The sequence below is a fragment of the Leuciscus leuciscus genome (genome assembly GCF_965113295.1).
Source record: "Leuciscus leuciscus genome assembly, chromosome: 20".
NCBI classification, from domain to species: Eukaryota; Metazoa; Chordata; class Actinopteri; order Cypriniformes; family Leuciscidae; genus Leuciscus; species Leuciscus leuciscus.
Window position 1 is genome coordinate 29,323,196 of NC_138744.1, and position 14,993 is coordinate 29,338,188.

The 14,993-nt window shown below is 37.0% G+C and overlaps 1 long non-coding RNA gene across 1 annotated transcript in view; it reads left to right on the forward strand.

Annotated features, from left to right (window-relative positions):
* The window catches only part of LOC309484259, a 159,585-nt gene that overhangs the window by 120,261 nt on the left and 24,331 nt on the right, over positions 1–14,993 (forward strand). The gene's annotated exons all lie outside the window — the stretch shown is intronic.

Genomic DNA, 14,993 nt, shown 5'->3' on the forward strand with positions numbered 1-14,993 from the left:
TATGGCTAGGAACTATACTTTCATTCCTGCGTAATAATCAAGAAACTTTGCTGCCGTACCATGGGTGCAGCAGGCATAATGATATGATCCAAAAAAAGTGGAGTATCCCTTTAAAACATGGAGCAATTATAAACACCACTAAAAATATCAAAACCTATTTTTGAGTGATTATTTCACTCAATCCATGATATGTTAATGATCTTCAGATGCCCCCTAATAAGACTGTGATGTGCACACTAAAGCTTTTCCGTGTCTTCAGATGCACATTTATCTCATTATCATCTTGTTTTTACAACATGTGTGTCACTCTAACGCCAACCACAGATAAGATGCCCATCCACAACAAACCAGCTCTTTCTCTCTCTATTTCTCTGAGAACTGAAGCAGAGGACCAGCGGGCAGCGAAGACTCAAAAAGCCTGAGCATGGCAAACAGCAGCGGCCGTGTTATCGCTCTCCCGCACACTCTCTGTGCAAAGTTTAAGCTGATCCATTGACAAGCTGCATGCTGTTGGGCTGTTCTAATCTGGCAGGGAGCGTGTGTTAATTTGACAGAGAAACGACGCTAGCAACTGCACAATTAAAAAAGCTACTGCTGTGTTTACACTTGCTGGCCTGTGTAACCGCTGAATGAGAAACATAAACAGCTTAACTGTCGGGAGAGCACGGATCTGATGGCGGTTCGGGTTACATGCCGTCACAAACTCCCACTGATGGAATCCCAGAATCTGCATATTGTTCCGAACACAAAACCGAGCTTCTTTTCGCGGCTCGTTGTTTGAGGCGAACAAAGGCAAGGAGAGGTTTGGGTAATAAATACGATCTGGTCGTAGCTCCCGTGATTGCAAATGTAAATCCATCCATCATTTTTTACACTTGGAGAGGAAAATCCTCACAAAGCATCATATGAATGCGTTGGCATGTTCTAGTATCAGGTGGCATCAGTAATCTCAATAATCTCCAGGACTGTGAGGAAAGCGTCCAGCTTTTCCAGTTTCACATTCAGGCACGATATTAACAGAGTGCAGTTTATCTGGAGTCACAATACGGCCGTGTCACTGCGATTGTGATTAAAGTGCCTGGAGAGGTCACATTCTCCCGTTTGCGATTCATTGTTCGTATCTGTTTTGCTCCTCGGTTGTTGAGAACACTCACAGTTTCATCGCCGTCCAGAAAGCCAGATGAGAGGCGTTCACACTGTGAGCCGTGTTTGGATCTCTGATCTGGCAGCAATGAGTATATTTTGCTACTGGTAAACTGATAAACAAATCATCAGGGCCAAGTGTAAAAATGCTCTCAATGCTTTTTTCTAACATCAGGAATTTAGATTTAGCCATGTATTGTTCTCTAAAACAGCTTTTGAACGTGCTGTTGTGTGTGTGTGTGTGTGTGTGTGTGTGTGTGTGTGTGTGTGTGTGTGTGTGTGTTTTCTGATGCTAGACCAGACAGCTTCTTTATACTGTGAACTTCACAAGAAATTATGTTTTATTAACAAAGTTCGGGGGGAGCACGTTCAGATAATTAACACGAGTGGAGAGCACTCAGCAATCAACGATAAGAGGTGTATAGGCCTATATATTCAGCAGTCTCACTTCAATTCGTTGACAGTTTAGCAGCATCCCTCCACCATCCCCTTCTCCACACTTCTAGTCCTAAACATTTACATACGGGGGGGAGTATTTTGGGTTCGGGCCCACTTCATGTTACCTACAGAACTATGTGACAAATTTGCAGAATGCCAGCCTTTGGTCTTCATTGGCTGCCCGCAACCAATGTCTTCTTTGACCCGCCCCCAAACACTATAGTTGTAAAGGGGGGAGGGGGGGTTACAATGTTAAAACATCAGCACAGCTGTATTGTGTGTTCAGTCTTGGTATGATTCAACTATTCAGTGTTCAATAAATAGTCCCCAAAAAAAGAAGTTATTTTTTTTTTTGTAAATGTTAAATAGTAATAATAAATATAAACAATTCCTCTGCCATAATTATATTATGCAGCACTGCAAATCGACCCATTCATTTAGAATGTGGGATGTGCATTTATATAAAGTAAGATCTTTTAGATATTGCAGATTTGTCAGCTGCACATCCATTATGCGAATCTCCCTTTACACCACATCCCAAAGGTGCTCTATTGGATTGAGATCTGGTGACTGTGGAGGCCATTTGACTATAGTGAACTCATTTTCATGTTCAAGAAACCAGTTTGAAATGACTTAAGCTTTGTGACATTGTACAATATCCTGCTGGATGTAGCCATCAGAAGATGGATGCACTGTAGTCATAAAGGGATGGGCGTGGTCAGCAACAATACTCAGATAGGCTTTGGTGTTTAAACTATTTCTTCAATTGGTATAAGAAGCCCAAAGCATCCACCACACCATTACACCTCCCCTACCAGCCTGAACCGTTGATACAAGGCAGGGTGGATCCATGCTTTCATGTTTTTTACGTCAAATTCTGACCCTACCATCTGAATGTCGCAGCAGAAATTGAGACTCATCAGACCATAACATTCTTCCAGTCTTCTGCCCACCAGTGAACCTGTGTGAATTGTAGCCTCAGTTTCCTGTTCTCAGCTTGCAGGAGAGGCATCCGGTATGGTCTTTTGTTGCTGTAGCCCATCTGCTTCAAGGTTCGATGTGTTGTGCGTTCAGAGATGCTCTTTTGCATAACCTACCTTGGTTGTAACGAGTGGTTATTTGAGTTACTGTTGCCTTTCTATCAGCTTGAACCAATCAAGCCTGCATTTCTCAAAAGCATCGTAAGCCTAAGTATATCGAAGAACCATTGGCACATATGGTCTTTATGATTAGCTCACAATGTTTTGGAGAGATGCAGCCTTGGCCATTTTCCTCTGACCTCTGGCACCAACAAAGTATTTTTGCCTATAGGACTGCCACTCACTTTTTCAGACAATTCTTTGTAAACCCTATGGTTGTGTGTGAAAAAAAAAAAAAAATCCAAGTATAACAGCAGTTTCTGAAATACTCAGACCAGACCATCTGGCACCAACAAACAAGTCACTTAAATGCTCAGATTGAACTTCAGCAGATCGTCTTGACCATGGCTGCATCAGAAATCGCATACTTCCCTATAGTAGGCAAAACATAAACCCAGTATGTGACAAAATAAGTATGTCCGAATTCACAGTACTCATAAAAGAGTAGGCAAAAAGTACCCGGATGAGCTACTTCTTCCGGTGAGATTCTGAAGTGTGCATATGATGGACACTTTACTATTCCATGAGGCCACTGGAGAGGCAGTGAAGCGACGTAACTGACGCTGGTTGGTCACATGATAATGACAACATAGCGAATACATCCGTATTACATTCATACTGCAAACATTCATACTATATAGAAAATACTTTTTTAGTGGTCGAGAGGTAATTGCTTATTCAAAATAAATACATAGTCCTTTACATAGATTTTCTGACATAGCCCCCCAAGTTGTTTCCATGTGTTTGGCTGATTAAATATTTGCAATAATGAACAGGTGTACCTAATAAAGTGGCTGGAGTGTCTGTGTATATGTATATATTGTATTATATGTAACAGTTCTCAACAATGAAAGTTGTACATGTACTTGAAAACAAAAAGAAAAACTTACAGCTATGTCCAAACAGCAGAAGCCTTCAACTGAAAGTGTAGTTCAGGTAAGAGTTTTTCTCAACCCCTTCTCAGCATGTCAGAGACCCTCGGCTGGCCTCACAACACTTTCGTTTGATGTCTGTGACAGCGAGATGTTTTCATTCATAGGAACAGAGAGAAAAAAGCCCACAACAACTCAACAACAAATATAAACACGCTGAAGTACATCGGAGTGCAGTGCGACTATAGTTCGTGACATGCTGTCAGAAGCCTTGGTGTGAAACCATCCCTCCTCCCTCTATCCCGAGGCCGTCGGGGGAAACCTCTGCCTCCAGGACGGAAATGATCAGCTCTGACAGGCCTCACCCCGTCCCGCTCCGCTCTTATTAAAGGGGCCCCACAGGTGCTCTAATCTGCTCACCTGAGTTTGAGCTTGTGTCTTGTAATGTTCAGTCAGAGGTCTGGCACTCGCTCACCCGGTGCGGTCACAGTCAACGGCGCCCACAACTCAAAAATGACTGCCCGGCAGTTAGAGAGTCGCTGACATGTGCTGTCCGTCCACTTGAGCAGTCTCAAAATATGATGAGGGAAGAGCTGCACAAACTTCAAATGCTCTTTCATTACAGACTAATGTTTATTAAAGCAATAATTCATTTGTTACAATGCTTTTACCACAGGTAAGGGGTGTTCTTACAACACAGTGCCTAAAACTCCTGTAACTTTAACAGTACTGTAACACACAGCCTTGAGTAGCCAATTGCTTTTAAAAATCAATGTATAAAAACACAAGTGTTCAATAAATAGTCTTTTTTTTTTTTACATTTATAAATAAACATATTTAGGATAATAATTTGGAACAATATCTCTGGCATTTTATCATTGAATACCATTTAGAGGTGAATGCTGTTGACAGTTAAATTTAGACACAAACAAGAGATACATTTCTATTCTGAATCCAATTGATCACTGTAATATTTTTGAGTATAGACACCAACATGAATAAAATTACATTATACCTTGTTCAGTGCTTTTTTTTTTTTTTTTTTTTGCTGTTTTTAAATTTTTCTAAACTGTATTTTAATAGCAACAATAGCATAAAAGTGTCACATCCTTGTGTTTCCTCACTGTGAATACTCATTATATTGCATGAGCTTCTTGTGCTTCCAAGTCCAACTGAAATTTCCAAGCGGCCTGTTATTCCAGCTCTGAAAGAAAGAGGTCACTGTTGATTTACTTTAGAGTGTTAATGCCGTGTCTTCGATGCATTATGTCCTTCACCACAACTTATCTAATTCTGCTCATAGTTTTGAAGAATTTGCATCTTTAATGTTGTTAAAAGCAGGAAGATGCATCACATATGCCTGTATTCTGAATGCAAACAGCTGAAGCCTTGCTGAACTGTGTTTGTATGAGTGTTTAGAGCTGGTGTGGTTCTGCCTTTATTAAGTGTTATGCACAATATGGCCAATGTTGTCAGAGTGTTGTTGGGATGTTCTTCTGGGTCGCCCACCCAACACTTTTGGAGTTAATTATGTTTTTCTGTGAATGGCGATGCAGATGTAGGCCTAATGCTGCGTCTGCACTTGAACACGCTGCGGTGACAGCCTGTCATCACAGCATTCCCTTCAATCCCTCTTTTTCCCGATCGAAACACTGAGAGTTTGACTGAAAACAGGAGCAGGAGGATTATGAACGGTTGTAATTAGTTGGTTCAGGACAGGAGGAATGAGGAGAACTCGAGGTGAAGTGGCACGTCATTAAGGGCTGGTGCTGCTCCTCTCACTGCGGGTTTTAACTCATTTTGGCGTGTAATTACTAAAAAACGTTATATGAGAGATGGGAGAGTGAAGTCTCTCTCTCTCTCTCTCTCTCTCTCTCTCTCTCTCTCTCTCTCTCTCTCTCTCTCTCTCTCTCTCACACACACACACACACACACACACACACACACACACACACACACACACACACACACACGCACGCACACACTCTTTCTGTTCCTTTCACCTTCTTTCCAACACTTATCCATGTGTTCTCCATTACCACTTACTAACTTAGCTAACTAAATCTATAAAGCCTCAGTTTATTTCTTCATGTTTTATAATTTAAATTCAGATGACCAATGACTTTTTAGAGATTTTGTTGTTGTTGTTGTTGTGAAGCCTTCATGCGATGGCAAATGATGGTCAGTGACCGATATAACCAATTCTAATCTTACAGCTGATGAGCAGCTTTGTTTTGGATGTGCAGCTCACAGAATATTTAAAAGTTTTCTTTTCTGGCACTTTTATAATGATTTTTAAATTGCGCAATATATAGTCTATTATTATTTTAATTGTCTATTATCTATTGTTGCATAAGCATATTGTCACTCTGTGGCATGTATTTGTACAAGAAACGTTGAATAGATTTATTTTTGTCTGGGGCTAGTTGTCACACATGGTACACAATCTTAGTAAATTCTGTGCTCCAGAATAAACTTCTAATATTTTTTGTAACATCTGCTTTTAGAGAAAATGTATATATAATGAACTATATACAGTGTATATATATACCGTATATATATATATATATATATATATATATATATATATATATATATATATATATATATCAGGTATAACATTATTTTTCTTAAATGTTAGGTGGAGGCAAGTCACAATTTTATAGAGGTAAGTAGACACGTATTTTAGTTATATGCAGTTTATAAAGTGCAAGTACTAATTGTGAAAAACAAAACAATTGTTTCAGTTGTTTCTCTACCATTCTGAGTTTTGGGTCAATATGTGTTTTTCTTTTTTTTTTCTTTTTTTTTATAGTTTTATTCAGCAAGGATGCATTCAGTTGATCAAAGGTTACAGTACAGACATATTTATATGCCAAAAATTCAGCTTTGCGTCAGAGGAATATATTTTTTTAATATTTATTAGTATTTTAATATTTTAATATTTCAATAGTAAATAGTTATTTTAATAATACTTCAAAAAAGTATCATTATTCTGTAATCGTAATCAAATCAGTGTAGCCTTAGTGAGTAGAAGAGACATCTTTCAAACAATACAAATTTTACCAACTTCAAACTTTTGAAAAGTAGTGAGGTACCATTTTTTTTTTTGCTATTTCATGAATTTTGTTTCATAAATGCATACTGTTTAAATTGATCTGAAAAGCTGATAATAAGCTGTCAAGGGCAAGTTCCCATTGTGACTTCTTACCCTATATAGTGTGCTATCAATGTGTGTTTGTGAAATGTAAGTATTTACTAGAGTAACATGAGAGACAACTGACCCTAACATAATCTCAGACAGAATAAAGTCTAAATCACACAATGAATAGTCCCTCATTGTCTTATTTTTGTCCTTTTTAAAAAGACACTATTGATTTGTGGCTGGTAATTTATATAGGCTAGGATCTTTGTAGGAAATCTTTTAAATGGCAAACTGATCTAAAGTCTCTGCAGTAATATTTTGAGTCTATATCTCTTTTAGCAGAAGTGAATGTGTGTCTCAGACTTGAAGTTCTGCCAACACAGCGGGACACCGCACAGCCACAGACAGGAAGAACAAATTTGAATTGGGTGTGAACGGCCAAATCTGATAAGTCAATACAAATGTTATTTTGGTTTTAGGAATCAGCAAATATATTGACAGACTCACAGTGTTTTCTGTCTATTATCTGGAGCATTCAAACACAATCTAGGATAAATAGACTCTGGATTATTTTAGAGCCTACTGTCACTTTCAAGCTCTTGTTTGTCAGTTTGTTCCTTTAGGACAGGGACAGGGCGCACTATTATCCACTATAAATCACAAATCACATCTTGCTAGTATCAAAGATTTTTCAGAAGACAACCAAGCAGATCCTTGAAGATCAGGAGAAAAAAATCTCCATTTAAGAATTCAGCGGCTAGTGCTAACAGAGGGACAAGCGTCATTTTTATTTCATAGATGAAATTCTCCATAGAGCTGGTGATCCAGTCAGATGTGTAGTGATGCATGTCCCGATTCCAGCGGTTCCACATGGAAGTTTCTGGGAAAAGGCCCATCGGCTCGATTTAATTGCTGTTGGTGACACAACAAAGAGCCCGTCTAATGACTACAAACATTCATGTGCTCAATGCCGCTGGAATATAATTGAACGGGGAAAAAGATCAATATCATTCAATGAAAACTAATTGTGTCGGAGAGAGGAATGTTAGTTTACACATTATATCTGTGTGCCACGGTGCCGGCCGGCTCCATGTCTTCAGCTCCATTTTTTAGTGAAACTGAGCGTGACAAAATGGATGCATAAAACACACTCCTCTTCTATTATTTAAGAATGGAAACAGTGTGGAACAATGAGAATGACATGGGGCTGTGGAGCGTACTGAGAAAACCAACAGAGATGAAAAATAGAAGTTGGACTCTGAAATCATCAGTGTTTCAGGCGATTCCTTTCATTGGTCTGGTCAAGCACGACCGTAGAAAATATCATATGTGTACGGGAACTGATCGATACATTTTTGCATTTTCACCATTTCTTTGGTTATATGGAGTTGATTCCTATAGGCTATATATATATATAGCCTATAAATGTTTTATTTTATTTTTTTTTATTTTTTTTTTATGGTCCTTTGGTCATGTTTACTGATTGTGATTACTGTTTACTAAATATTGATTTTAGCATGAGGATATAGGGGAACCCCCATTCAATGCTATATATTGGCTACAGTAGCTATTTTTTGTCCAAAAAAAAAAGAATTTCACTTGTTTCAGGCCTCATTCAAACTTTTTTTTTTTTTTATGGAACCTTGTCAAACATGACATAATAATAATAATACTCAAATAATAATTTATTCAACAGTAAAATTACAGTAATACTATTTGATTCAATGTCTTTGTTTTATAATGTTAAACCATAGAGCTTTTATTTTGAAAACCACAAGGAGATATTAAAGTCAACATGAGATAGTCAACAAAGTCAACATAGTCTTTTTTTTCCCCAATTGTGACGTATAACCCTGAAGCTTCTTCTCGATCAAGAAAAAATATGGGGAGGGACTTTGTCCATGGGGAACAACTGATGGTTGGATTGTTGTCTTTTGCTATTGGTCGATCTCATGTGAGTGACAGGTTGCCCCGCCCTCACACCAGTAAACACATCATCAGAGAAGAGAAGAGATGTCGCTGCAAGAGTTATTTTGATTAAATATTATGAGGGCACATGCATTTTTAAAAACGATGTGCATGGATAAATCATTTATAATAAACACTGCAATATTCCATAAAAAAAGTATTTCATAGTGACTTTAAATTTTCTCAACAGATTTAATAAACAATTCTATACAAGCGACCCAAACTTTTGTTTGTGTGCAGCAGAATAATGCAAAAAAAAAAAAAAAAAAAAAATGAAAGCAGTTTTTACGGTTGAGGGGGCTTCTGTGTATTTCTTTAGGGGCCTAAAACTAAAAACTGAAATTTTTTATGTGTTTTGTCCGTTCATTTACAGGACAATGTTAAATAGAAACTTTAAAAATCAGGTTTCAAAGTTTTTGAAAATGATTCCGCTTGCGTATTACGTTTTCAGATCATTTTGCAGATGTTCCTATTAGTTTCTGAAAACTTTATTTCTGAATGTTCTACACATCCAATTTTTTTTATGTAACACTTTCTGTGAAGACCATGCTTATAATGAATTATAGCTCCATTTATACTTATAAGAATTAATATTTTAAAAATATTTTTTTATAAAGACTCATTATAGAACAGTTATAGTCACATTTATATTATTTTTATAATTACTTATAAGTTATGCAATTGATTTTTCAATGCGTTTGCTCATATTCCATTATACACTGATTTATAAATATTAATTAGTCTAATAAAGATGCAACATGCATTGCTATAATGTTATTATATTATAGTTACAAAAACTTTTTTTATTTCTGTCAAATAAGTTAATATTGTTATTAATAACTGTTGTGTTCCTATAATACTTACTGTGAATGATAGTACGGTTACTAACCTCTATAAATGCATCATTGATGGCTTTAAGTAAAGTGAAAATATAGGATGCAATTTTCCTAAAGCAATTGTTAAGAAATCATTGAAGATGTGCTCATTATACATTTTAAGTTGATTCATAATATATTGAATTTTATATTGAAAATATAACTATGAACAATAATTCCTGCAGAAATCATTAATCCAAACAGTTGAATTTTTTTAATACATATATATAATGTTACATACTAGCAAAACACTGCAACAATATTTTTTAAAGTATAATTCCAAACTGCTATAAGCAATCGCATGCATATGGCTGAGGAGATATAGATTTTAACAAATCAAAATAACCATGTATGACCTCTATTGCAAACATTATAGCCATTTGTCACAGGGTGTTTGCAAGCAGACAGACGAGTAAAGTTCCCAATGAAGTTTAATAGCAAGTACACTCAGAAACAGAAAAACAGAGAAACAGGCATTAACAAATACAACTAAACATGATCATGACCAGACAAACAGTGAAGACAGGGGTACAACCATAGATATCATATAATAAAGGCTAGATGTCTTAAGGCGGAGTCACTTCCGGCATCACCAGCGTCCATCTTGCCACAGGGAAGCTGTGAATTAAGGTGAGTGATCAGCACGCACACAAATCCTCTTATCTCGCTGAAATCTTGACGGATTTACAAACGGTTTGGTTTCTTACAAACGTTATTAACGTGGCTATAATTCTTTCATATCAAGTCCATTGTTATACTTATTCATATATGCAGTGTCATAACTACATCTCTGACGTTTATAACAAACCAAACCGTTTGAAAATCGGTAGAAAATTGAGCAAGTTATGGTTATTTAAAAGTACATGCACCATGTTACGAGTGAGCTAGCACCCTGTGGTAAGATGGCCGCCGTGTGCGGATGTCGAGCTCCATTGGCCAGCAGCGCGCATGAGACATCTAGCCTTTATTATATGATATCTATGGGTACAACTATATAGCGAACTAAACATGGTAATTAAAGCTGCCGTCGGCAAGTCTGGCAGATTGGGTCGATTAGCAAAACATTTTTTTAACTTTTTTTTTTAACTCTCATGCCCCTACCAGCGAGCACCCTCCCATCGAGGTCGTGCTCGTCAGTGCGTCACTGTGCGTGTGTACCTGATTTTCTGTGAACGCGTCCGTCTCTTCAGCATCTATCAACACCATGGACTCGGAGGTAGGGTGCCCTGGCTAATCTATCCATAGATAGCAATAACCGAGGAATTGGAAGCTTGTTAGTAGATTTTCTCTCCGCCATCACGCTTCATGCAATCTCCAGGCGAACTTCAGGCGTGGCGTGTGCATGTGATATTAACGTGCGCGAGTGAGGGGGGATCTGTGGCGTGTGCACGACCTGTGATTGACAGTCAGATCTCACACCCCCCTGCGCTGATTGGACCCGATGATCCGGGAGCGGTGGATTTTTGCAAAACAAATAACACGCTCCAGGTGGAGTTAGAAGCTTGGGTTTTTTTTCTAAAACCATCTTATTTATGTTGTTCTGTCGGATTATAGTGTCAATTTCACTGAATATGATCAAAAAAAAAAATTACCGACGGCAGGTTTAATAGAACACAGCTGGTACAAATTGACTAATGACCATAGTAACTAAAGAGTGGTGGGAAATCAAACAAAGGAAAGCATGAACTGAAAAAATACAAACTAAAAGTCCTTTAACTGAATAAAACTGAACATAATGGTGACACCATTAAAGACATATTGATAACTAATTTGGTACAGCAAACAAATGTCTCTGGAACAATTTTATATTTGAACATTTATAAATCACTGTAATGAATTATGATCATGCACATTGAAAACGGCATGACTTTTAAGTAATTATAAAAATAATACAAATGTAACTATAACTGTTCTTATAATGCAGTATACGTCTTAATGAGTCTTTATCAGTATTACTATTCTATAAATATAAGTATAACTGGGACTATAATTCATTATAAGCATGGTCTTCATAGAACGTGCTACCAAAAATTATTTTGGTTATGCAAATGTTAAGGGAACATTCAGTTTGATCAATTTGCAAACATTATGGCAATGTTACTTTTGAACGTAGTAACATAAACAAATATATAATAATAATAAAAAATTTAACATCCAACTAAAAAGTAAAAAAAAAAAAAAAAAAAAGTTTCATGAACAATGTATGCCTATAAAAAAAAAAAAATTGTGCTAATGTTTTGAGAACATTACGGCCAGATGCATAAAGTTAGCCACAATGTAAAGACTGTGTCTTAAGAACTAGTTTTGCCAACTAGCAGTTAGATAAGAGGTAATCAGATTCTCTTTTTTAGATTTAAATTAGACCGCTCTACCTTTTTATGTAACTGACTTAAAAAAGTTAGGACCAGTCTTGAAGAAGAAATTTAGAGGACTAGTCTAAGCAGTCTATGCAACTGGCAGATAACAGATAACTTTGAACGAATGTGTAACGTTACTGGAAGAACGTCTGTTCATAACTTTGAGAGAGCCTTGCCAAAACGCTAGCTGGGTTAGGGTTAGTCCTGGAACCAGGAACATACCTGACAAAATCGTACATACCTGCAACACATTCATTACCATAAACACTAATAAACATTCTTACAGTTACCAGGGATCAGCTAATGGAATTTAAACACAAATTCAGAGGCAACAATGCTAACTGTTTTATGTGTTTCATTAAAAATGCCCTGCACACCTTGAATGACACATTTGACTCAGTTTGTTTGTTTGTTTGATTATATGTTCAAACGTACAGGCTGCACAAGTTAAGCTCACTATAATCTGGTTTGTAAAAGCATCTGTGGCTTTTGAGGGACGAGCTGCCAGAGCATCACACAAACAATGAGAGGAACTGGGCTCTCTGTATAATAATTGATTCTGACTGGTCTGTTGCTGTAGTTTGTGACAAATACTTTTTTTTTTTTTTATGATGCTAAAATGTATAAATTACATTCTCTCAATAAAATATAAGCAGGATCACGCACGGCCAGTCGATCATTAATCTATAATCTATTTGCAAATGGAGCTTGAGGTGAGTAGTTTTACGTTTTAGCGCCATGTCAAGTTGATCAATACGCCATTTCACGATTGACAGATGTCTCGTCCAATCAGTGGTGAGTATTCCATTCACAAAATATACAGTACCTACATTTTCCATTTTGTCTGACTTGTTGTTGTGTCTTTTGACTTGCTATTTTGTTTTCGTATTTGTCGTTGTGTTTTCTGACTTGTTATTTTGCTTTTAGACTTGCCTGTCACGTGTGGCTGCAGTGCACAAAGACGAATGGCTCAAAAGGAAACAGTCTTTAATATCATTCTCAGGAAAACCCAGAAGATTCATGGAAACACAACCACAGAACATACAGGACAAGGTGCATTGCCATTGTGTTTATAACTTTTTGTTATGTTTTTGGATTTGTTATTGTGTTTTCATAATTCTGATTTGTTTTGCACTTCTCGACCACCGTATATGCCACCTTTGAGCTGTATTAAACACATATCACTGTCACTGTAAATACATATTTTTGTTGATATGATTTCATTTGATTTTTAGCAACCTTATAGTTTCTTGTTACTCTAATAGAATTTATTGATTTTTTTTTTTTAAATACATAAAAAGATTACATTTACTCAGATACATTTAATGAGGTTAGAAAAAAAACCTTATAATTTACCTTATAATACACTATGAAATCCATTCATAATTTGAATAAAAAAAAATATATAAAAAAATCACATTTCAAAATAGTTGTTCATTTAACAAATCAGTCTTGGCTATTTTTTGTAGATTTAGTAAGCCTCAGATATTAAAAATAATATTACTGGTAATTTTTTTTGTTTTTTTATTGTTTTTTTATTACTGACTGTACTTGACTTTTTAAAGCAATGCTTACTTTATTGAAAAATATTTGAAAGCTATATGCTAATGTTCTAATGTATTTTCTTTTAATCATTATTGGTATTAATGATTTATGTAATGTTTATATACAGGAAGTGTGTTAATATAGTGAATAATTTTATATTATATATTTATATATTATTATATATTTATATTATTTTATATTTATATTATAATTAATATCGTGAAATTTTACTAGTATTGGTACTGACTACTGAAATTTTGGCATTGTAACAACAATACACTAGACAGGAAGAAATCAACTAAACCACCCATAACACCCTAGTTGCTTATTAATAATGCACTAAAACAGTTAGCAAGGCATTTCCCTCCTTGTTATGCAACAAATGGAAATACAAATATTTTATGGAAAATAAAAATAAAAATAAACAGAGTTATTTTTAGTTACGATTTCATGCAGACAAGTCTTAGTCTGTATGAGTGTCTATGTGTCCTATAGTGGTTGTTCCCTAAAGGAGCAGCGTTGTGGAGGCAGGGCAGGAGTTTGTAAATAATGTAAAGGCTTTAAAGTGTTTTATCATGCCTGTAGCTCAATCCTGACCCAATTAAATTAGCCCTTCATTTCTGCACTCTCTCCTTTCATGCAACGTGTGCGCAAAAAATTTGACTTTGATTAAAAGTGCTTTGATTTGAAGCAGGTTTTTCTAAGCAAATCAGATTATAAGGTGGCACACTGTCAGACTGTCCCAACTTTCGGCCCTCTCAGATCAGACAGCCAGGAACTCCAAAACATTTAATTGCCCGCCAAAATGTTCCACATCCATCACATTATCTTGCCACAATCCGCCAAAGGTATCACATCCGCCCGTCTCCAATTACCTGCGTTTTCTCCGCATTAAGTCCCCTGCATTGCAAATGTGACCTTTTGCGTAGGTGCTGATTGCTTGTTCAGGGGTGAGTGTTGCTGAAGGAGGGGAATGTGTGTGTGTTTCTGAAGACAGTCGTTGTGTGATGTGTGAAATGGCTCTTGTGTGTGTGTGTGTGTGTGTGTGTGTGTGTGTGTGTGTGTGTGTGTGTCAGACGAAGGCCCCTCTATGACGCTCCACCCTTTGTGAATGTTAACTCACTCTGATAGCCATAACACAAATCAGTAGACTTGACATCATAAAGGAGGCTTGAGTGCCCTGACGCGGATGCTTTAACGAGGGCTGGGCAGCCAGCCGGACGCCCCTGTAGTCCAGACTCATGCATAAGAAGCAGACTTCACCGATTCCCCATCCTTAAACAGGGCAGAAACCCCTCGTCCCCTCTTCTCTCCTCACCAGCTCAACCAGGCCAGGCATGTAAAACAGGACCGCTCGCATGGACGCTTCAGCCCAAATGTGTGTGTGTGTGTGTGTGCAGTAGGTGCATCTTTCTCTCTGAGTTCATGCTGTCTGAAACTGAACCAGGTCTAGTTAAAGCCGGCCGTCACGGCAACACAATCTGATCTCAAGAACCAAGCAAAGAAACTGA